Source organism: Silene latifolia, chromosome 2, assembly GCF_048544455.1.
Source record: "Silene latifolia isolate original U9 population chromosome 2, ASM4854445v1, whole genome shotgun sequence".
Lineage (NCBI taxonomy): Eukaryota > Viridiplantae > Streptophyta > Magnoliopsida > Caryophyllales > Caryophyllaceae > Silene > Silene latifolia.
Window position 1 is genome coordinate 35,347,918 of NC_133527.1, and position 25,987 is coordinate 35,373,904.

General features: G+C 40.1%; 2 long non-coding RNA genes across 2 annotated transcripts; both read right to left on the bottom strand.

Annotated features, from left to right (window-relative positions):
* Positions 1-11,615: 11,615 nt before the first annotated feature.
* On the bottom strand, positions 11,616-14,357 carry LOC141629221 (uncharacterized). The gene is made up of 3 exons (XR_012537248.1): positions 14,170-14,357; positions 14,014-14,075; positions 11,616-11,852 (listed from the first exon to the last, which is right to left on the bottom strand). It is a non-coding gene; the product is annotated as an uncharacterized LOC141629221 (long non-coding RNA).
* Positions 14,358-17,881: 3,524 nt separating this feature from the next.
* Positions 17,882-20,573, bottom strand: LOC141629225 (uncharacterized). Its single transcript, XR_012537249.1, has 3 exons — positions 20,440-20,573; positions 20,284-20,345; positions 17,882-18,118 (listed from the first exon to the last, which is right to left on the bottom strand). It is a non-coding gene; the product is annotated as an uncharacterized LOC141629225 (long non-coding RNA).
* Between the last annotated feature and the right edge of the window lie 5,414 nt (positions 20,574-25,987).

Sequence of the window (25,987 nt, forward strand, 5' to 3'; positions counted from 1 at the left end):
TTTGGAAATCCGGATTCACAAAGGTCGTATTACAAGCGATCTATATCAAGAGTGGTTTCCACAACTAGAGAGTAACTTAACTGATAAACGAATCATCAGTCGAGCATGGCCATGCATTTAAGTTACAACTCCTCGAGTGGCCCTGAGAAATAACTATACCTGGTAAAGGTTGGATATTTTCCTCAACTCGAATCCTGCAGATGTAAGCACAGTATGAAATGACCCAGAAAAAATCTACTTAGCCTCCAGTTACGGCAGACCGTGAGAAAGAAACCAAAGTCACCCAAAAACTGCCTTAATCTCAAGAGACAGTCGATAGTCAAAAGAATCGACTCTAGGAATACAATGGATGTCCTATCCACGAACTGGCACCGAATGTTTTTAAACATTTAGGACTCCATTACGTTGTCACGAACATTTGTCCTACGAGGTATCGTTATAATCTCGTATTTGTGAACGATCACTCAACCGTTTGACTTATGGCTCATTGAACCCATCATCAATCGACTGCACAATATAATAGCCGGAGTTATCAGCTCACATTGGCGATTACGGACCAAACAAAATATAATGTAATTCTGTTCACTTTGTGGCGTTCAATGTTGTCAGTACAATCCACATGAAAAACAAAATATTATATAAAAACGATGAAGTTATAAATAGTATATGAAAAATATAATGTATCAAATCCATAATCAACTACTACAACTCAGGAACACGTTTAATTCCCATGGAAATAACGTGCCCTACATGCTTATCATAATTCAACGATTCAGTAGTAGAATCTGCTACAACACACTAAGAGTGAAGACGAACCGGACTAAGATCCGTTTGGAAGCTAGCATCTGCATAACCGGATGCGCATAGCTTAGTGTTAGGCCCAGTTTAGCCTGGTCTGATCATAGCCTAGCCCGACCCTACTAGGCTGATTAAGGCAACCTAGGACCGGACAAGTCTTACTGCTATAAAGCCGTTAAAAAACATCACAACAAGAAGGCTACCGAATCTGGCGAAAGGCTTGATGGTAAATACTGAGAATAACCTGGCAGAGTATTCAAATAAGCTGGATTGAGAAGATAAGTCAGAAATACAGTTGTATGGGCCAATAAATCGTGCCCTATTCTCAAGGAAGACCAAGTCTAAACCATGAGACTATATCATCTATGAATTAAGACGGGAAAAGCTAAAGATTGGTTGAGAATAGAACGGGTCAAGCGAATTAATAGGGAGCGTGCCCTATTAATCCGATAATGACTCCAACAAAAAGGGAACGTTGAAGATCAATCCAACGTTATCATTTGAGAACTATAAATAGCAGAATCTAGGCAATTGTAAAGGCATGCAATTTTTAGTCGATTATTTTACACTTTATCTCTTTTTTCCTGAATATTCAGATATACATATAATATTGTACTCGGCTTATCAAGATAATAAAAACGTTATTCCTTATACTTAATTCTTCCTTTGTTATTCACTCATATCATTCCAAACATATAGAACTAGATACCCAAATTACTCTTTAATAAAGCCGGACCCATTCAGGGAAAATCCTGCTAAAACAATTGGCGCCCACCGTGGGGCATCTAGTTCTTCAACCAATAAAATTCCCTTCATCATTTAATATTCACACACAAAAATGGTGGAACTCACCATGAGAACAACAATTAGCGGCTGCCTGGCCAAGATCAAAGAATTGGAAACAATCCAAGAGAAAGGCAACAGTCAAGCAGAAATCAATAGGTGAAGGAATCGAGTCTAGCCTGAAGAAGAAATTGGAAAATCGGGCTTCGGGCTCCAAGACCGATTCGAACCAGAACCCCATTCTCATCCATTATCAAAAGCATTGACTTCTCTAATTTTGGAACCCCGGAGAAGGATACATTATCCAAGACCCCAACCATTCCCAATGATGAGACAAACAAAAGCAAGCAAAGCAATAATGATGGATATGCTTCAGGAAATCCAAAAACTCCACAACAAAATAGAAAATATACCCGTGAGTGCCGGACCGTGGTGAGGTAGAAGTTGACAGCTTTGCAGATTCACCCTTTGCAAATGAAATTGCAAAGATTGATCTCCCCAAGAAATTTACTGTTCCATCCATGAGAAGTTATGATGGAACCTCTGATTCACAAAATCATGTCGCCATATTCAAACAAAAAATGTTGGCTGCCTCAATACCCAGTGAACTCCTCGGCAAGTCCGTATGTGCAAAGGCTTTGGTATAACCCGACCGGAGCAAAGATTACAATGGTTCATCAATCTCCCAAATGGAGGTATCAAGAATTTTGCGGAATTGATCAATGCCTTCAATCAACAATTCGCAAGTAGCAGAGATATGGCCAAGAGACCCAAGAACTGTTCGGGGTAAAGCAACTTCGAAGAATCTCTCAAAGAATTCTGGCGATTTGTCAAAGAAAAGGTGGCCATTCCCGGATGCGATGATGAAACGGTAGAAGCATTCAGCAAGGAGTCCCTTGTGAGTGACATCTATGCAGATCGACCAAGAAAGCATGTCCAACCTTTGCCACTGTTCAATCCATCGCTTTAGAGCATGTCAGATTGGAAGAAGACCTCAACTTCAAAACGAACTCATCCGGAGGAAAGCAAGGCTATGGACACACTAACAGGAAAAGTTCCTACCAGAAAGGAAGCAATCCCAGATCAGCACCCTATTCCAGGCCCGAACGATCTGAAGTCAATATGGCACAAGAACATAAAGGTAACCTTTCTAACGTCCCAACTATTCCTGAATATAACTTCTCTATTAATACTGCAGGATTAATCAAACGCCTGGAAAACCTGGGAGATACAGTTAGATGGCCAAAGAAATCTGATAACCCCAGGAAAGATCCAACAAGATGGTGTGACTTCCATCAGGACATCGGACACACCACAGAAGAATGCATCCAACTCAGGAAACAGGTGGCATATCTTCTAAAGAAAGGCTACATAAAGGACATAATCCAGCAACCAAAGAACAAAGATGAAGGACAAAACAAGAGAGACCCAGGAAGCAGCAGAGACCCTCCTCCTCCTCCCCCCATCTATGAAGTCAAATTCATAAATGGAGGATCGAAATCATGGTCGACCACTCACCGCCAAAAGAATATCCAGGGAATCCGGACTCCAACCTCCTCCCAGGCCCAAGTCATTGCCTGCTATTACCTTTGATGACTCGGATATGCAAGGAATATCAGATCTACACCATGACAGCCTGGTAATCACCATGCAAATCGGCACAAAGACAAAAGTGTCAAGAATCCACGATAGACGGAGGCGATTCAATCAACCTGGTGATGCTTGACGTCCTTAAAGCTATGAAGATAGACGAAGGAAAGATCATCAAGAAATCCAGCGTCCTGGTTGGATTCGGTGGAGAAACAACGAACACCTTGGGAGAAATCACCGCCTACCTATGTGGAAGGCGTGGCTTCATATGAGAGATTTGGAGTAATGGATTTCCTATCCTCGTATAATGTAATCCTGGGCGGACCATGGATCCACAATGTCAAAGCAATCCCATCAACATACCATCAATGCGTGAAAATTCCAACAGAATGGGGATAACCACCATCAGAGGAGAACAAAGGACGGCTCAGGAATGTTACACTCGGGCTTTGAAACCCTCAAAGTCAGGTAAGTCCCTTGCATAGCAATTAAAATCACTGTCGGGGGAAGAATATGTAGCACAATCACAAATGGAAACAGGAGAAGTCATATTAGATCCAGAACTCCCTGACAGGAAAGTACTTGTAGGGTCGATGCACCGACTCAATCGACCAAATCGTGACTTTCTCAAAACTAAAATGTCTTGTTTTACTTGGTCACATTTTGATATGACTGGTATAGATGCTGATGTTATTACTCATAAGTTAAATATTGACAAATCCTTTAAGCCTTTACAAAGAAAAAGAGAAGAAAATTCGGCTGCAGAGAGGCATGAAATCATCAACCAAGAAGTTGACAAGCTACTAGACATGGGAATGATCAGGGAAGTAATGTACCCTGACTGGCTTGCAAACGTAGTAGTCGTCCAAAAGAAAAATGGCAAATGGAGAGTCTGTGTAGACTACACCGACTTGAACAAAGCCTGCCCAAAAGATCCATTTCCCCTGCCACACATCGATGCAATGGTAGATGCCACTGCAGGCCACGAAATGTTAACATTCATGGATGCCTCCAGCGGATTTAATCGAGATAAAAATGCATCCATGAGACCAGGAAAGCACGACTTTCATCATGAAAGAGGTATATATTGTTATCTTTGCTATGCCCTTTGGATTAAAAAGGCAGGTGCAACCTACCAAAGGCTAGTCAACATGATGTTCAAAGATCAGATAGGAGACACCATGGAAGTCTACATAGATGACATGGTAGTCAAATCAAAAAAGGCAGAAGACCACGTCAAAGACCTGGAAGTAGCCTTTCAAATACTGGAAAAATTCAATATGAAGCTCAACCCACAAAAATGCCACTTGAGTCTCAAAGAGGCAAATTCTGGGCTACATGGTGACAAAAAGACGAATAGAAGCCAGCCCTAAACAGATCAAAGCTATCCTGGAGCTAGAACCACCAAAAACAGTCAAAGACATACAAAACCCGATTGGAAGAATAGCGGCCCTGAACAGATTCATTTCAAGATCATCGAAAGATGCAAATCGTTTTATAACTGCTAAGGAAGAACGGGGACTTTCAATGGACCCCCGATCATCAGTTTGCCTTTGAAGACCGAAAATATATCTATCCTCTCCCCCTTTCTTTGGCAAAACCAAATCAAAGATGAACCCCTGACAGTATACATGTCGATCCACAGCTTCTTTGTCGGTGCGATCCTGGTCAAAGCGGACGGACAACAAGACCTGTTTATTATGTAAGTAAAAGTCTCTGGATGCGAGAGATCAGGTATGGCCTACTTGAAAAATATGTTTTAGCTTTAATTATGAGTTGCACAAAATTAAGACCATATTTTGAAAGTCACCCTATAATAGTCGAACCAATCTCCTATCAAGTCCGTACTTAGGAAACCAGAATTGTCCGGACGAATGTGCAAATGGTCATCCACTAAGCACATACAATATAACATTTGAACCAAGGACAAGCAATTAAGTCACAAGCATTAGCGATTTTGTGGCTGATTTTAGTCCGACCACGGAACCCGACCTAATAAAAGAAGTGAATAAACCCGACCGGCGACCAAACAGACCTAGAATGGACCCTATTCGTCGATGGTGCAGCCAACATGAGAGGGGCACAGGATGGGGTTAGTACTAAAATCGCCACGGGGGGATAAGATAGTACAGGCTATAAGTCGTGCATTTGAGGCCACCAACAATGAGCGAGAATATGAAGCCACGATAGCGGATTAAAGGTATGTTTTGACCTTGGTGTGCAAAACCTAAAGGTACGCATCGATTCCCTTCTTATCTCCAACCAAGTAAATGGGATATATACTGCAAAAGACTCCAAAATGATGCTTTATCTGGACGTTGTCCAAATTTTAAAAGGAAAATTTCGAAATTTTAATATTGACCAAATTCCCAGAGATTTGAATACCCAGGCCGATGCTCTAGCCGGCCTAGGATCCAACTTTAGTCCCCTTGACTTCGACAAAATACCCATCGTGCATTTATTAGAACCAGCAATAAATAAACAAGATGAGAGCTTCCCAATCTACATTGCTAATTCTTGGACAAAACCTTACTAGGACTGGCTACAACAGGGAATCCTTCCCTTAAATAAGCAAGATGCCAGAGCACTAAAAATAAAAGCTGCTTCATATACGATTATTGACAACGTGCTTTTTAAGAAATCGCAGGCCGGGCCGTACCTCAGATGCCTGGAACCACGGGAAGCGAGCAGATATTATCGAAATCCATGAAGGATCTTGTGGAAATCACAAAGGTGGAAGAAGCCTGGTAAGCAAAGTACTCAGAACAGGTTATTATTGGCCTACCTTGAGAGCCGATTGCCTGGATTTTAGCTCTAAATGCAAAGCTTGTCAGATTCACGGACCATATATCCATCAGCCATCTGAGGAACTACATTCCATATCCGCACCATGGCCATTTATAAAGTGGGGCATGGATATAGTAGGAAAACTACCTCAAGCACCCGGACAGAAAGTTTTCATGCTAGCAATGACTGATTACTTCTCCAAGTGGATAGAAGCTGAATCATACAGGCAAGTCAAGGAGAAGGATGTCATAGCATTCATCAAACACAACATCATATGTAGATATGGCATCCCCTCTGAAATAGTATGCGACAATGGCACACAATTTGTGGGAAAAAGAAACAAGTGACCTTCTCGTGCTCAATGGAACATCAACGGTAACATCCACACCAGGATATCCAAAAGCCAACGGTCAAAGCGAGAATCCAGTAATAAAGTGGTAATCATTTGCATAAAGAAAAAGCTGGAAAGAAGAAAAGGTAGATGGGCTGAAGAGCTCCCCTGGTCCTTTGGGCTGACAGAACCACGCCTAAAACATCCACTGGCCAAACCCCATACTCCTTGGTCTATGGATGTGAAGCGATAATCCGAGGTGAGGTGGACATTCCATCAGCCGGATGTAGCCCTGAACATAACAACAAACAATATACCTCTAATGGAGGATAGCCTGGACTTAACAGAAGAGCTAAGAGATGCGCAAGCATCGATTAGCGACATATCGACAAATAGTTGCGAGAAGCTACAACAAGATCAAAGCCGGGGTATTCGGGGTAGGAGATCTTGTCCTCGGAAAGTATTCCAAAACACAAAAGAAAAGAATCTTTGGCAAATTGGCCCCAACCTGGGAAGGTCCCTACCTAATTGACTCAATAGTCGGCCAGGGAGCCTACAGATTACAAACCCTGGAAGGCGAGATGATCCCAAGAGCTTGGAACATTGCACACCTAAAATTATTTCACATATAAAATATATCTCCCGGTTCAGGTATAATTTTCGTGTTCACATTTCCTGCCTAGCTTGATATGAAATTACATGTATGATACTTGCCATTACGTGAATAAATGCAATATATGATTTCTTCAAAATTACGTGCCAAAGTACTGATCTATGTTCCCATATCTTTACCAAGTAGAATCTTCAATACTTGTTTTTACATACTGCATTTTATTTAAAACAAATCTTAAAGATTGGGGGCTACCCCCACCAACATTTAACTAATACCCAACTGATATCCAAAATTCAGTTGCAAAACAGGCCTTATAATACTGAGCTCAACATGACATACAAACCTGGAAAAGCTATTCTGGATCAGATGACATAAATGGGTCATAAGCCCTCCAGACAGGCAAGGGACATAAGCCCTCCAGACAGGCAACAACCCCACCCATAACACATTAAACTGGCCAGATCCAGCACAAAAACTGGCCTGATCCAGTCGAATAACTGGCCAGATCCAGTAGACAGTCAACATCACCTTTTCAAAACACAAGAAGAAAATTTGACCAAATATTTATTCATCCAAAATAAATGGCCTTACCACTCACCTAAAAAACATCCATTCCAGGGACATCCCCCCTGGATGGGTAAAAAAAAAAATGTTTCTAAATATTCATTCCAGGGACATTCCCCCTGGATAGACCAAAACCTAAAAGAAAAACAAAACTAAGCTATCTTTGAGAAGTGACCGACTCACAACCATCCGCCATTTCGATCATCGACTTTGCCTTGGAAGGAGGAGAATCCACTTCTTCTTCTTGACCCATATTGGCCAAATCAGATGCGAGCGTCCAAAGCTATCTCATCCCGGTCCGGATTCCATTAGCCCGGTTAGATTCCGGATCCCTCATAGCATCAACCCGGCCGTTCCGAAAAAAAATCTTGGGCGTGCTCACCCAACCGCGCCTCCACCAACTCCTTTTCAAGAGCAAGCTCCTCGTTTTTCTTAAGCGATCTGCATTGCCTGCCTCTCGGCCTCCAACTCCGCCTGATGACCTTCTCAAAGCATTTTTTCGACCACCTCACAAACTATAGTAGCCCTGGTTGACTCCTAGTGTCCCCAACCGAGATTGAAGTACTACTTCATTACCCCTGGATGTGTGCAGTTCACGATTAACTTTATCCAGTTTTTCCTCCAAACTAGAAACCCTGGCCTAGGCGTCCCTAAGCCGACAAGCGTAGCCAACCCGGCATCCAACCCCTACATACATACAAAATCAATCAGCCAAATACAAGGCAAAACAAAAAGCACATGAACAATTAAAAATATCCCTTTACAACTAACCTCCCTAGCCTGGGAAGCAAGTTCAGCAGCCCTTGTTACAAGAGAAGTCAGAATAGAAACCACCCTGGTAGATGACTCAAGGGTACTAGCAGACAATAGCTGGTCGCTCATCTTTGCAGAAAACTCATCTATCCGTGCTCGGGCATCATCCATGTCATCAATCCTAGCAGGCACTTGCCTTATACTCCTGAGTGGTGAGCCGGGACAGTGTTTCTCTCCTTCCTCCTCTTCCAGGATAACATCTTCCCTCTTTCTTTTTTGAGCCTGGACGATCTCCGGTGACATTACCCTGGGTGGATCTTGAGGAGGCTGAACATCAGAAACCAGGATATCAAGCGTTTTGTCACTCCCACTAGCCTCCTGGCTCTTGGACTGTTCAGCAATCCTCGCCACCCCTGACCTTCAAATCCTTTGCGAAAAGGCGCCGGCCTAGCGAGAAGACCTAAATACTGAATATATAAAAAAATATACGTGAGTATCAAACAAAGAACGACAGGAAGATAACGGCCAACATAAAAGCATACGTAAGACGTACGGGGAAAGAGCGGTAGAACTAGGCTTGCCTTTGGGTACTCTGACCCCAGTCAGCTTGGTCTTCATATATCGGGGCAACAACTCCCTCCCCAAACTAGCTGGCCAGGTCCTCTCCTCCTCAGGAATAGCAAGGAAAGCCTCTATCCTGGAAACAGCCTCCTCATCAAGAGGATCACAACTCCAATCAGGAGCTGCAAAAACCGTCAAAGTTACACAGGTAAGAATCAGAATCCATTAATTTCATGTAATATATATTGCAAAATAAAAAGTACAAGGAACCTACCACTCTCCAAGGGAGGATATCTCAGATAATCAAAGCCTGATCCCAAAGTCTCAGTCTGGACAAACAGGAAAGTCTTTGCCCAATTTTTATCATCTCCAGAGTCCAGGTTAGTAATTAATGGAGACATTTTCGATTTTATTCTCAAATTAAAGCGACCATCGACAGGATTTTTCATATGATATACTGCCTTGATATCATTAATAGTAATTACAAGATTATGTTTAGCACATAAATTTTCAATAGAATGGACAAGTTTCCAAACCATTGGCATAATCTGAAAAGGCGACACCTCCATAGCACGAATGGTGTCAATCATTAAGGGAGTAAAAGGTAACTTACAGCCTGCTTTGAACGCCCATTCAAAAATACAGAACCAGCCAGGTGATACCCAGTTAGCCCTGACCGGACAAGACTCAGGGATCCATACCTCAGTAGATTCAGGAATTATTTTCTTCTCCCTTAGAATCTTGTCATAGTTTGTTTTTAGTAAGTTTTCCTCAGGGAAAGAAGAATCCAGAGATTGAAGAGCAAAAAAAAACAGAATCCACGATACTTGAAAGCCATAGCACGAGCGGGAGGATCAATTTCCCTCACCTCTTCCTCTTGGATGTCCGTGGGTTCAGGCTCAACAGCAGCAGCAGACTTTCGGGATGCGGGGACGTTTCTTGGCTCCCATATCTCTGAATGTTCGATTTATTGTGATGGAATTGAAATTATTGAGAAAGTATAAATTAGCAGAACAAGGTTCCTGGGAAATAGAGGAGAATTTCAGAAGAATATTTAGCAAAGAAAGTGGAGGAAATTTGGTAAAGAACAAGCCCGCATCAAATACCGTAATTATAGGAGATGTATAACGGCATGAAAAACCTAGGAATTGCAAAACTGTCAGCATGACATCACTTAGCCATTGCAGTGTTCAACGGTAAGTAGGAGTCTAAGAGTCACTGAGTAAATATGACTCTTCTTATTGTTTAACCGGTAAAGTTGACATCTCACCTGGCCGATCCGGCATGGGTAAAATGTCAAGGGGCAATTGTTAGGCCCGGATTTAGCTGGTCGATCATAGCCTAGCCCGACCCTACTAGGTGATTAAGGCAACCTAGGACCGGACAAGTCTTACTACTATAAAGCCGTTAAAAAACATCACAACAAGAAGGCTACTCGAATCTGGCGAGAAAGGCTTGATGGTAAATACGAGAATAACCCGAGAGTATTCAAATAAGTGGATTGAGAAGATAAGTCGAAATACGATTGTATGGGCCAATAAATCGTGCCCTATTCTCAAGGAAGACCAAGTCCAAACCATGAGACTATATCATCTATGAATCAAGACGGGAAAAGCTAAAGATTGGTTGAGAATAGAACGGGTCAAGCGAATTAATAGGGAGCGTGCCCTATTAATCCGGTAACAGCTCCAACAAAAGAGGGGAACGTTGAAGATCAATCCAACGTTATCATTTGAGAACTATAAATAGCAGAATCTAGGGAATTGTAAAGGCATGCAATTTTTAGTCGATTATTTTACACTTTATCTCTTTTTTCCTGAATATTCAGATATACATATAATATTGTACTCGGCTTATCAAGATAATAAAAACGTTATTCCTTATACTTAATTCTTCCTTTGTTATTCACTCATATCATTCCAAACATATAGAACTAGATACCCAAATTACTCTTTAATAAAGCCGGACCCATTCAGGGAAAATCCTGCTAAAACACTTAGTATCTCCTCCGTAAGTCAATACCTAATCCTTAGTCCTCCGTAGGTACCTGGATTCTCTTGGTACCGACTCGTCATAATCAATGCATGTGCCACGTCGGGACGTGTGCATATCATGGCATACATGATTGATCCTATAGTTGATGCATAAGGAACACGACTCATGCGTTCAACCCCTTCAGGCGTCGTGGGTGACTGAGACTTGCTCAACTGCATCCCACACTTCATTGGAAGGTTCCCCTTCTTGGAGTTGGTCATGTTTAACCTATCAAGAATCTTATCCAAATAAGACACCTGACTAAGTGATAACGTCCGTTGTGATCTATCTCGATAGATACAGATTCCCAAAATGCGTTGTGCCTCACCCAGATCTTTCATCTGGAAATGGTTCTTTAACCATCCTTTAACCGAAGATAGGAGAGGAATGTCATTCCCAATCAAGAGTATGTTATCGACATACAATATCATGAATAAAATCTTCCTCCCACTCGACTTGATATATAAGCATGGTTTTTCGACCGATCGAGTGAAACCATACTCTTTTATCACTTGGTCGAAACGATGATTCCAACTCCGAGAAGCTTGCTTAAGTCCATAAATGGAACGCCTAAGCTTGCATACTTTCTTAGGATGTTCATGATCTATGAAACCTTGAGGTTTCACCATGTACAACTCTTCCTCCAAATAACCGTTTAAGAAGGCGGTTTTCACATCCATTTGCCAAATTTCATAGTCATGAAATGCGGCAATCGCTAAGATTATCCGAATGGAACGTAGCATGACTACATGTGACACCCCGCGATAAAGCGGAAAATATAAATAATAAATTAATGCGGAAATTAGTGAGATTTTAAAAACTTTTAAATTACTAGCTAAAGATTAGCACGCGGGTGCCAAAAACGAAATGAAACAAATACTACAATAGACATTAATAGGTCATTACAACCCAAGTCTAGAAAGCGGGGAAAAGATATCCCACGAATAAACAGATAAAAGGTTTCTAAATTAGAAACTAAGGCCCAAGGGTTTAGTTCTCGCTAGCCCACACGTCTTCCCCACGTAAGCATCTTCAAACCTGTCATTCATGTAAACATGAACGCCACAGTCAGTGGGGAGTAACTCAAGGTTCTCCCAGCCACAATATGTCGAAAAGCATGTAACAAACAACACTTAAACAAACATATTAATCATGCAACATATGTGAACAATGAAGAATAAGGAGATATAATGAACAATCATGGTGAAACGGGCATAATACTTTCTTAATAGAATAGGCATGGTGCATGAGGATGAATATGCAATCAAGGAAATAGAATCACCAAGTCAACTCACTTATGTTGACACGACTCAACAAGTGTAAAACATATACTTAGTATGAACTCACAAGACAAACCATCTAGACTCCAACCTCTTGGTAGGACGACGATCATAATACGGTCCTAGTCTAAACCTGGCCAGACTCTCGGGATGGACGACACCCGTCGACACACGATACCAAATCGTATCCAAGACTCGAAACATGGTGCACCTAACCGTGCCCGAAAGTCGAGTAACCCCAAATCGGAACCTTGTCACCTAACCGTGACCCCCGGTCCGAAGAGGCGGAAGGAAAAATAGCCCAACTCGGAAACAATGGCACCTAACCGTGACCCAATGTCCGAGGGCAAATAAATAAGGAATGTCAAGTAGTCACACAATGTAAAATGTCACACTTGAGTCACAATAAGAGTAAGAATGATCATGCAAACATCATATGACACGGGACCATAAATGTCACATTCATACTCATGGCTTGCATCCCACCATGAGTACAGATGGGAACATTAATCCCAACGATCATATCGCAACTAGAGGGCTTATAGCTCACCCCTAGTATCCGATAGGACCAAGACTCTCACAACGGAACAATACAAGGCATTATCAAGAATATGACTCTTCACAAATAACCATTTAAAATAATGACTCATACTTATCCTATATTAATAGATATTCCATTTCCTAATTTAACATGCCGGTTAAATAAAATATAATAAGTGATAATGAATAATTTACGTCATGTGAAAATTTACGAAATGCATACAATCGATTACATGTGACAAAGCGAGTCCAAAGATACAAAAGTAGTGAGTCCAAAAGAGAAAAGAATATGAGTCCAAAACCTTTAAGAATTTGAGTCCAACAAACATGAGGGGTTGAGCCCACGAAGTAAAAGTCGATGAGCCCAACAAATAAATAATGCCAAGCCCAACGAATAAAATATGTCAAGCCCAAGTAAAGGATTATGACAAGTCCAAATAAATTAACATGTCTAAGAGCGATATTTAATCGAATTAGGTTATATAAAATACGAGACGGGAAATAAACAAATTTCAAATGAACTAAACTAGCGCCCAAAAGCACCCGTAATATGAGTATGGCCCAAACTACAAGTCAAGCCCAATAATTAGAATATAATGAGCCCAACTTTTAATGTCAAATAAACCCAATTGAAATAATAAGTAAACGAAATATAAACGAGTTGTGTTATATAAATATGAGACGGAAATTAAATTAATTCAATCATACCAAATCGCGCCCAAAATTACTCAATATACAACCCAAGGACGTCATTTGGACAACCAAAATCCCGACCCATACAAACCCGGTTACCACCCAAACGGTCACCATTCAAACCACCACTAGTAATCAAAAACCCGTCCAAACAGCTACCCCAAAACCAAGCACACCCCTAGTATAAACAGTCCCACACAACCCGTTAAAAATCACAAAAACGGTACCGCACACGACCATACCGAGACAAAGACTGCAAGAGCCGCTAGAATGCAACACAACCAGGCCGTGACGGCCACCACACCACCTGACCACGGTGGAAAAAAAGAGTGACACCGTCTAGGAAGAGTTAGACTGGGACACAGCTGATACGAAATTAAGACAGGAACTCCCATGAATGACACAAGCTCAAAACAGTCTACAAAAGCCAATTAAAACCATACCAAATTTCGACACAAAGTATCCGTCTTTCACGGTCCCAAAACCGCACCATAATATGCACAAGCTACGTATGAAGGCAAGTCACTAAATCCTTCGGATGGGCACTCAAGAGGACCATCAAAGAGCATATTTAACCACATGAATGGAAGCAACTATAAAGGGCACAACTTTAATACGCAGGACGACTAAAAACGAGCTTATAGAACGAAAAATCGACACATTGTCGAGTAACCTATCACCGTTACCTTTATCCTTGCAAATTCCAGAGTAAGAAGGTCCAAAACACGAGCCTATCCTCACTCTTCAACTAAAAGTGAAGAAAAACGAGTAACAAGAGTCACGAACCGAGTTTGTAACAAATCGCCCATTTCGAAAATTCAACAAAGTTAAGACTTTCTTACCTAGAAATGAGGAGGAAGAAGAGAGGAAGCTAAAGGTGTAAAAATCATCGAGTTTGGTCGAGAAATGAAAGCGGGATCGGAGTTTGAAGGTGCGAAAATGGAGGTTGAGTGTAGCTGAGTATTGTTTGCGGTTGTTGTTTGTTTTTGCAGGAAAAGAAGAAGAAGACGGAGTATAAAAGGGGGGTGGGGACGGGTTACAAAACAACAACAATAATAATATATAATAATAATAATAATAATATATAATAATGATAATAGTAGATATTTTGAAGGTGAGGGAATGTGTTGTTGGTTTTTGATTGGTCCATATTAAATTAGGTACAAACATGAAATGTGACAGTCTAAAGTTTAGACGGAAATTGAGACGGGACTTGTTATTACGGTCATTATTATTGTCACTAATATCATCCGACCAAGATACGTATATATATATTATTATATAAATTACGCCTCAAAAATATAATTTAGTAATACGTATTTTTATAAAAATGAGCTTTTATATAATACGTTTATAAAATCGTGTCTGACATAAATTTAATTAAATTGAATAATTCAAAATTATAAAATAAAGTAGTCAAACGGTTTAATAAATTTTAAATGTCAAAATAGAAAATTCGCGGGTGTTACAATCATCCCACCTTTTAAAAAGTTTCGTCCTCGAAACTTGAAAGTAGAAATGAAAGGTTATAAAAATAAAATTGGACTTTTAAAGTTGGTAACCAAAACAATAAAAGGTTACTTATCGTAAGAATTATAATTCTTTCAAAAGTTTCACATAAAATTTTAAACAGAACCATATTCTCATCAAAGGAACGAAAGTGTTCTCGTTACGTATTCAAGAACATCACATTCCAAATCAAAGATAAGGTAAAAAGGCAAATCATTTGTATAAATTGAAAATCAAAATACTTTCAAAAACATAAATGAAGAGTTTTCAAAAGTATAAGTCTCATTCATGGAACGAAATTGCTCTTGTCGTGCACACAAGAACGCCAACTTTCCAAGTCAAAGACAAATTTAAACCAAAAACCACTCGCCGACAAGCGTAGAACAAGTTATCAAACGTCTCCAATAACAAGTTCTATCATCCGATCAACGTCAAAATCAAAAGAAAAAGGCAATCCACTCAAATTTTCTCTTGTAAAAGCCAAAATAGAAATGAAGATTTCTCATTTAAACTCAGAAGGGAATTAAATTCCTGAAAATATAACATTATACTTTAACAAAATCATAAAATAGATCAAAGTTTAACAGAAATTGGATAAAATTTTGAGAAATCACATGTTTAGCAATTAAAATCATGATAAAGTAGTCTATATTCCAAGAACAAATAGGAAACTAAACCAAATTTTCATTTTCAATCCTTTTAAAAGGGGTAAGGTTTTGTAAAAGCAACACAAACTTTTAACAATGGAACAAAAATGGTAGCTTGAAAGTTTAGGCATTGTATAAAATGAAAGGCAATTTGGACATCATAAATACCAATTACGCTAAGAGAGTCCAAACCTAACCAATAAAAAGAGCTACGATGAATTTCATAGGGCAAGACTTGAAATCAAAGTTACAAGGATGTAAAAGATAGAGTTTCACAGGTCATAAGCATCAAATTTAAAGGGGGAGCATGATGAAGCGAGGAAAGGAGGTATGAACGGTATCACTTATGATCAAGGAGAAAGGGAAATTAGACCACAAGGAAACGCCAGATATTCAAACCTGAAACAACGATGTCATCCCGAACGGCCCAAAACTTCCTAACCACAAAACTCCTAACCACTTAACTCCCAAGGATTTCCTCAAAACACTTACACACTTACTCCTATGCTATTCCGTGGGTCAAGGCACTCCACCGCAGTTGTGATTCCATAACTCTCAAATATCAATCATCTACCAACGATTTCCACGAGACCAGATCAAAACTACTAAAAGAGTTACACTCATATCCAACTATCGACCACTATGAGTTCTCACTTTGGTAAAATCCTTAATCAAAGATCATAATCCCAAGTTCCTTATACAATTCTAACACTCCGAACAAAATCTTATTCACACCCGAATTCACAAGCATAGATGATCACATTCCCCAAATTATAAAGATCACCAACCAAAAAGATAAATAGGTATCTCATACGAATTTTCCTACTCAACCTAACTTAAGTTCTACTAATCCAACTTCGACGAAAACAAGACTCACAAAGAATCCTCAAGGAGCATCTCACTCACTCTACAACGTAGCCAACAATGCCATCACTCTACTAAGGAAACAAGAGTAATAACCAGGTCAGGAAATGATAGGAAATTTCAAAGGGATACATGAACATGACGAGATGTGAGATTAAAGGAGTCAAATAATAAAGATAACTAGTTAACACCACTAAGAGATATTAGAATTAGAGAGGTATTCAAGGCAAGGAAATAACGAGTAAACCTTTATACTTAAGAATCAAATCCAACCAAGGTATGAACGAAAGGGAGGAAAATGATTAAAGGTACGAAAGAGGATTTTAAGGCTTAAACCAAAAGCTTTCTGAGACTTAAAGTTCTCTCTAACAAGGTCACGCCTATTAGGATATTATACCTCCATAACAAAACGACCAAATCCCAAAACAAGGGTCAAGGTAAAATAAACGCTCGCTTAAGGGTTGATAAAACGGTTAGATACCTCTTCCACCTATCTTATCACATATTAGGATTTCCCTAAAGCAAATCTACCACTCAAGTATAAAAGAATCTCTTTATCTCAAGCACTCGACACAACCTCAATGTTTTAAAAACCAAAGAATGAATTAACGAAGACTTCTCAACAAAATTCTTAAGGAACAACTAACATCAAATCACATCACCAATCTATACGGGATCATTATCATCTAAAAATGGGTTTTCTTCCAATTTCATATTCTAAACTTATCTCATGTTTACTCCTAAGGTAACGACGCTCAACCTACTAAGCTTTCAAATCTCAAACATAAACAGCAAAGCCAAGTTCCATAACTTTAATCGCATAGGCAACTCATTCCTAACACAAAGAATCCACCAATCAATTATACTCACTTTGTCGAGGAACTAGGTATAAGAATCACTAAGTATGTCTCATCACATTACCTAAGTCTTTCTAACATCACGACCTCTCAAAACCAGGGTTAAGGGTCAAACACAAACAAACTCCACAAAAGTCAAATTATCCAACTATGGTTAACATTCCACAAAGGAAAGAGTACTCTAAAAAGGTGTTAAGGGAGGCCAAAAGAGGAACAAAGGACAAGTTAAGGGGGTACAAGGGGAATTCCCAAGGAATAAGAAAAGAGAGTTTAGAAGAAGCAGACATTAAGAAGTAAAGAGCAAGGCAAGGTACATAAAGATGGAGGAAAAACTCCGAGGGAGAAGAAGCGTTCTTCAAAAGTTGAACAAATCTTCAATGCTCGTCAATAGTCACCAAATCTTGATCTTCGCATAGGTAAGCTCGCGGTTATTGATCCAAGGATACAAAAATTATCAAATGACAATCAACAAACACGTTAGAACCTAACAAAGAGCAAACACACTACAGACTACCACCTTAGGTCCTTAAGTCTACCCATCTCTCATTCATTATTCAAGGTCAAGTTCCGTTTAAATTTGGGGTACACGTGTGTGCGTCGGGAGCAACATATGCTCTGATACCAACTGTGACACCCCGCGATAAAGCGGAAAATATAAATAATAAATTAATGCGGAAATTAGTGAGATTTTAAAAACTTTTAAATTACTAGCTAAAGATTAGCACGCGGGTGCCAAAAACGAAATGAAACAAATACTACAATAGACATTAATAGGTCATTACAACCCAAGTCTAGAAAGCGGGGAAAAGATATCCCACGAATAAACAGATAAAAGGTTTCTAAATTAGAAACTAAGGCCCAAGGGTTTAGTTCTCGCTAGCCCACACGTCTTCCCCACGTAAGCATCTTCAAACCTGTCATTCATGTAAACATGAACGCCACAGTCAGTGGGGAGTAACTCAAGGTTCTCCCAGCCACAATATGTCGAAAAGCATGTAACAAACAACACTTAAACAAACATATTAATCATGCAACATATGTGAACAATGAAGAATAAGGAGATATAATGAACAATCATGGTGAAACGGGCATAATACTTTCTTAATAGAATAGGCATGGTGCATGAGGATGAATATGCAATCAAGGAAATAGAATCACCAAGTCAACCCACTTATGTTGACACGACTCAACAAGTGTAAAACATATACTTAGTATGAACTCACAAGACAAACCATCTAGACTCCAACCTCTTGGTAGGACGACGATCATAATACGGTCCTAGTCTAAACCTGGCCAGACTCTCGGGATGGACGACACCCGATTCGACACACGATACCAAATCGTATCCAAGACTCGAAACATGGTGCACCTAACCGTGCCCGAAAGTCGAGTAACCCCAAATCGGAACCTTGTCACCTAACCGTGACCCCCGGTCCGAAGAGGCGGAAGGAAAAATAGCCCAACTCGGAAACAATGGCACCTAACCGTGACCCAATGTCCGAGGGCAAATAAATAAGGAATGTCAAGTAGTCACACAATGTAAAATGTCACACTTGAGTCACAATAAGAGTAAGAATGATCATGCAAACATCATATGACACGGGACCATAAATGTCACATTCATACTCATGGCTTGCATCTCACCATGAGTACAGATGGGAACATTAATCCCAACGATCATATCGCAACTAGAGGGCTTATAGCTCACCCCTAGTATCCGATAGGACCAAGACTCTCACAACGGAACAATACAAGGCATTATCAAGAATATGACTCTTCACAAATAACCATTTAAAATAATGACTCATACTTATCCTATATTAATAGATATTCCATTTCCTAATTTAACATGCCGGTTAAATAAAATATAATAAGTGATAATGAATAATTTACGTCATGTGAAAATTTACGAAATGCATACAATCGATTACATGTGACAAAGCGAGTCCAAAGATACAAAAGTAGTGAGTCCAAAAGAGAAAAGAATATGAGTCCAAAACCTTTAAGAATTTGAGTCCAACAAACATGAGGGGTTGAGCCCACGAAGTAAAAGTCGATGAGCCCAACAAATAAATAATGCCAAGCCCAACGAATAAAATATGTCAAGCCCAAGTAAAGGATTATGACAAGTCCAAATAAATTAACATGTCTAAGAGCGATATTTAATCGAATTAGGTTATATAAAATACGAGACGGGAAATAAACAAATTTCAAATGAACTAAACTAGCGCCCAAAAGCACCCGTAATATGAGTATGGCCCAAACTACAAGTCAAGCCCAATAATTAGAATATAATGAGCCCAACTTTTAATGTCAAATAAACCCAATTGAAATAATAAGTAAACGAAATATAAACGAGTTGTGTTATATAAATATGAGACGGAAATTAAATTAATTCAATCATACCAAATCGCGCCCAAAATTACTCAATATACAACCCAAGGACGTCATTTGGACAACCAAAATCCCGACCCATACAAACCCGGTTACCACCCAAACGGTCACCATTCAAACCACCACTAGTAATCAAAAACCCGTCCAAACAGCTACCCCAAAACCAAGCACACCCCGAGTAGAAACAGTCCCACACAACCCGTTAAACATCACAAAACGGTACCGCACACGACCATACCGAGACAGCACCTGCAAGAGCTGCTAGAATGCAACACAACCAGGCCGTGACGGCCACCACACCACCTGACCACGGTGGAAAAACAGAGAGTGACACCGTCCTAGGAAGAGTTAGACTGGGACACAGCTGATACGAAATTAAGACAGGAACTCCCATGAATGACACAAGCTCAAAACAGTCTACAAAAGCCAATTAAAACCATACCAAATTTCGACACAAAGTATCCGTCTTTCACGGTCCCAAAACCGCACCATAATATGCACAAGCTACGTATGAAGGCAAGTCACTAAATCCTTCGGATGGGCACTCAAGAGGACCATCAAAGAGCATATTTAACCACATGAATGGAAGCAACTATAAAGGGCACAACTTTAATACGCAGGACGACTAAAAACGAGCTTATAGAACGAAAAATCGACACATTGTCGAGTAACCTATCACCGTTACCTTTATCCTTGCAAATTCCAGAGTAAGAAGGTCCAAAACACGAGCCTATCCTCACTCTTCAACTAAAAGTGAAGAAAAACGAGTAACAAGAGTCACGAACCGAGTTTGTAACAAATCGCCCATTTCGAAAATTCAACAAAGTTAAGACTTTCTTACCTAGAAATGAGGAGGAAGAAGAGAGGAAGCTAAAGGTGTAAAAATCATCGAGTTTGGTCGAGAAATGAAAGCGGGATCGGAGTTTGAAGGTGCGAAAATGGAGGTTGAGTGTAGCTGAGTATTGTTTGTGGTTGTTGTTTGTTTTTGCAGGAAAAGAAGAAGAAGACGGAGTATAAAAGGGGGGTGGGGACGGGTTACAAAACAACAACAATAATAATATATAATAATAATAATAATAATAATATATAATAATGATAATAGTAGATATTTTGAAGGTGAGGGAATGTGTTGTTGGTTTTTGATTGGTCCATATTAAATTAGGTACAAACATGAAATGTGACAGTCTAAAGTTTAGACGGAAATTGAGACGGGACTTGTTATTACGGTCATTATTATTGTCACTAATATCATCCGACCAAGATACGTATATATATATTATTATATAAATTACGCCTCAAAAATATAATTTAGTAATACGTATTTTTATAAAAATGAGCTTTTATATAATACGGTTATAAAATCGTGTCTGACATAAATTTAATTAAATTGAATAATTCAAAATTATAAAATAAAGTAGTCAAACGGTTTAATAAATTTTAAATGTCAAAATAGAAAATTCGCGGGTGTTACACTACAGGTGCAAAAATCTCATCATAATGCAATCCGTGCACTTGAGTGAAACCTTTTGCCACTAGTCGTGCCTTATAGGTATCTGGTTGCGCGTCTACAGAATGCTTTATCTTGTAAAGCCATTTGCACTGTAGAGGTTTTACCTTATTAGGTAAATCAACTAGATCCCATACGTTATTCTCATACATGGAGTCCATCTCGGATTGCATGGCTTCAAGCCATAGCTTTGAGTCGGAACTGGTCATGGCACCTTTATAGGTAGCGGGTTCATTACTCTCTAGGAGTAAAACGTCATTCTCCTCGACCATACCAATGTATCTGTCCGGAGGATTAGAGACTCTACCCGACCTTCTAGGTTCCTCAGGATTATTAACCGTAACATCAGTTGAAGGAACTACTTCCTCTATCTGTTCCTCGGTTGTTGGTTCTGGAATCTCCGACAGCTCGAAGGTTCTATTACTTGTCTTGTTCTCGAGAAATTCTTTCACTAAGAACGTCGCACTAGCCGCAACAAAAACTCGATGTTCGGTAGGCGAATAGAAGTAATGACCAAATGTTCCTTTTGGATAACCTATAAAGTATGTCTTGACTGATCGCGGGCTGAGCTTATCCTCGTGTCTCCACTTGACATAAGCCTCACAGCCCCAAACCCGAATAAAGGAAAAGTTAGGTACCGTTCCCTTCCACATTTCATATGGAGTCTTGTCGACAGCTTTAGTCGGACTTCGGTTAAGTATAAGAGCAGCTGACAAAAGAGCAAAACCCCATAATGAATCAGGCACTACCGTGTGACTCATCATGGATCGAACCATATCAAGTAAGGTTCGATTTCTCCGTTCGGACACACCATTTAATTGAGGTGTTCCAGGTGGAGTTAACTGCAAAACGATTCCACAGTCTTTAAGGTGTTGATCAAACTCATTTGAAAGATATTCGCCACCCCGATGTGAACGGAGTGCTTTAACCTTTCTACCTAGTTGGTTCTCAACCCTGTTCTGGTATTCCTTGAATTTCTCAAAGGACTCACTTTTATGCTTCATTAAGTAGACATATCCATATCTACTCAAATCGTCCGTGAAAGTGATAAAATATCTATAGCCATCTCTAGCGGTAATTGACATAGGTCCACAACCATCAGTATGTATGAGTCCTAATAGGTCACTAGCGCGCATTCCAACACCTTCGAAGGAAATTCGAGTCATTTTGTCAATGAGACATGATTCACACGTGCCATATCTAGAAAATTCGAATGTGGGAATAGTCCCTTTATCGACAAGTTTCTTTACGCGTTTCTCATTTATGTGTCCCATTCGACAATGCCACAGATAGGTTTGATCTTTGTCACCAACCTTTAATTTCTTATTATTCACGTGTAATACTTCCGTGGTTTGGTCTAAGATGTAAATTTCATTCATGGAAACTGCTTTACCATAAATCATTTCATTGAAAGAGAAAATACAGCTATTATCCTTTATTGAAAATGCAAAACCGTCTTTAGCAAGTACGGTAACAGAAATAATGTTCTTAGACAAACTGGGTACATAGTAACAATTATTTAAAAATAACTCAAATCCACTAGGGAGTTGGATTACATATGTTCCCTTCGAGACAGCAGCAACTCGTGCTCCATTCCCGACTCGCAGGTCCACATCACCTTTGTTGGGCCCTAAATTATCCTGCCTGACCTGACATAGGCCAGGCAACAGCCAAGGACAACTTCCAGGCAAAAGACATCTGAAACCAGGCATTGATTCAACACGAATAGGCACCAAGCAGGAGTTGATGAAAGACAGGCGAAAGATAACCAGCAGCCTGAAAAGGAAAAGCACCAGGCCACTACAGGCGACAAACAGGCAACTGATATATGTTCCCTACAAAAAAGGAAGACCAATTCCAGAAAGCTATGATATAGGAAGCAGTCAAAACAACGGCTAATAAAGAAACAACCACCTCCGGGTAAATAGGGCACATTCCCTATTTACCAGGAAACCCTAAAACGGCATAAGGAGGAGGGAGAGATCAGCTATAAATAGAAAAGAAGAGAAGATTAGAAGGATCATGAGATATACCCTCACTTTTACTTATATTTTTGTATTCTTAAGCAATATATCCGCCTGTCACGCCTGATATAACAATACTCTGTCAGGCTATCTAAAACCATAGTAACAATCACTCCTGGCTTGGTGCCCGTGGTTTTTTCCCTTATTCCCAGGGTTTTTCCACGTATAAAAATCTTTGTGTCATTGTTTATTAGTTCATTTTGCACTTAACTATACCAATCAGGCGAGTTGTTTGAGTTAAATCACCCTACATATAAATCCCTGGCAGGACAATCTAGATCAGTAAAAAGCCTGTCAAAACAATTGGCGCCCACCGTGGGGCATCTAGCTCAAAAATAATCAAAGCCCATAACTAAACACCACAAAAAACTAAGAAAAGATGGCAGGAGATAGCGTTGAGCAACAATTAGTCTTTGCCAAACAACATTGTTGGAAATGGAACAATGAAACAAAAAATGATCCAGTGAAGCGAAGTGGCAAAATTAAAAGAATCGAATCCAGCCTAAAAATACGGTGGGAGAAAAAGCTTCAGGATCAAAGTTGAAAGTCCAGCCTGGCACACCATTCTCCTCAATCATAAGGAACATTGATTTCTCCAATATTGGTACTCCTACTCCATCAAAGTCCAAAGCAGGAGAAGAGACAGACTCAGGAGAACTCCAAAATGAAGAGACCTCATCAGATCAGACTAACACGGCCATTATGATGGCTATGCTCCAGGAAATCCAAAAACTTCATGAGAGATTTGAAAAGATTCCAGGAGTTCCTACCCCAATTGAAGAAGCAAATCCAGAGAGCTATGCTGATTCACCCTTTGTGGATGAAATAGCAAAAATAGACCTGCCAAAGAAATTTGTGATTCCCTCAATGAGAATCTATGATGGAACCACAGATCCACAAAACCATGTTGCCTATTACAAGCAAAGGATGCTTTGGCAAAGCATCAATTCCCGATGAACTACGTCAAGTCCGCATGTGTAAGGGATTTGGAACAACTCGAACAGACACCGCCCGCAATGGTACATAAAACCGCCAAATGGAAGCATCAAGTCCTTTGCCGACCTGGTCAACTCTTTCAATCATCGGTTTGCAGCAGGGAACTAGAAAAGAGATCCAGTGACCTGTATAGGGTTAAACAAAAGCCTGGAGAATCCATCAGATCCTACATGACAAGATTCAACAAAGAAAAGGTTTCAATCCCCAGATGTGATGTTGGAACAGCCGTTGAAGCTTTCAGGCAAGGGCTACCCCTGGAGAGTGACTTCTACGATGCAATGACCATGAAGCCCTGTCGTACCTTTGAAGATGTCCAAGCATTAGCCATAGGCTATATCAGGCTGGAAGAAGACAAAGGTTACAAGGCAGATAATGCTGACAACAACTCAGGATATGACAAAACCAACAGAAAAAGCTCTAACCACAGAGGAAGCAGTTCCAGGCCATCTCCCTACACAAGACCTGACAGATCAGAAGTCAACTATACACATGAACAATGAGGTAACTCCTATACTTATCCTCCTGTCCAGGAATATAACTTCTCTGTTGACATTGCAGGACTGATCAAGAGACTTGACCATATGGGAGACATTGTCAAGTGGCCAAAGAAGTCAGATAACCCCAACTCAAGGAAGGACACCACCAGGTGGTGCGAATTTCAGATGGACATAGGACACACAACAGAAGAATGCCTGGGATTACGGAGACAAGTGGTTTACCTGCTAAAGAAAGGATACCTGAAAGACTTGATGCCAACAAAGAACAAGGAAGATGATGGAACAAGAAAAAACACAGAAAGGCAACAACGTGACTTACCCCCTGCACCACCCATCTATGAAGTCAAATTCATCAATGGAGGATCGAAATTTGTGGCTTTGACAGCTCATTTTGCAAAGAAAATTATCAGGGAGTCAAAAATGAAATCTCCTTTTAAACCTATCAATTTACCTCAAATTACTTTTGACGACACTGATATGCAGGGCATTCCAGACCTCCACCATGATAGCCTGGTCATCACCATGCAAATAGGGACTGCACGAGTCATGAGAATCCTGGTAGATGGAGGCAGTTCAGTAAACCTGATCATGCTTGATGTCCTTAAACAATGAAGATTGATGAAAGCCAATTCATAAAGAAGTCTAATGTCCTAGTAGGATTCAGTGGAGAAACAAGAAACACACTGGGAGAAATACACCTGCCCACATACGTGGAAGGAGTATCTTCATACGAAAGATTCGGAGTCCTGGAATGCCTGTCATCCTACAATGCCATATTGGGAAGACCATGGATCCACAACGTGAGGGCCATACCCTCCACCTATCACCAATGCATCAAAATACCAACAGAATGGGGAGTAGCAACCATAAAAGGTGAACATAAATCTGGCCGGGGAATGCTATAATCGAGTCCTTGAATCCTTCCAAGGCAGGTAAGTCCCTCGCCTAGCAATTACGAGTACCTGTCGGGACAACTCATGTGGCGAGAAACCAAAATGGAAACCGATCAAGTAATTTTAGACCCCGAGTACCCCGACAGGCACGCATCTTGGTAGGATCGATGTCCCCGATAGTATCGAGGCGAATTAGTAAATTTTCTTAAATGTAAATCTTCATGTTTTGCCTGGTCACATTTTGATATGACCGGAATAGATGCCAATATTATTACACATAAACTAAATATAGATGAGTCTTATAAGCCTGTCCAGCAGAAAAAAATAAAGTTTGCCGCTGAAAGACATGCTATCATTAATGAAGAAGTGGACAAACTATTGGACATGGGGATGATAAGAGAAGTCATGTACCCTAACTGGCTAGCTAATGTAGTGGTGGTACAAAAGAAGAATGGCAAATGGAGAGTTTGTG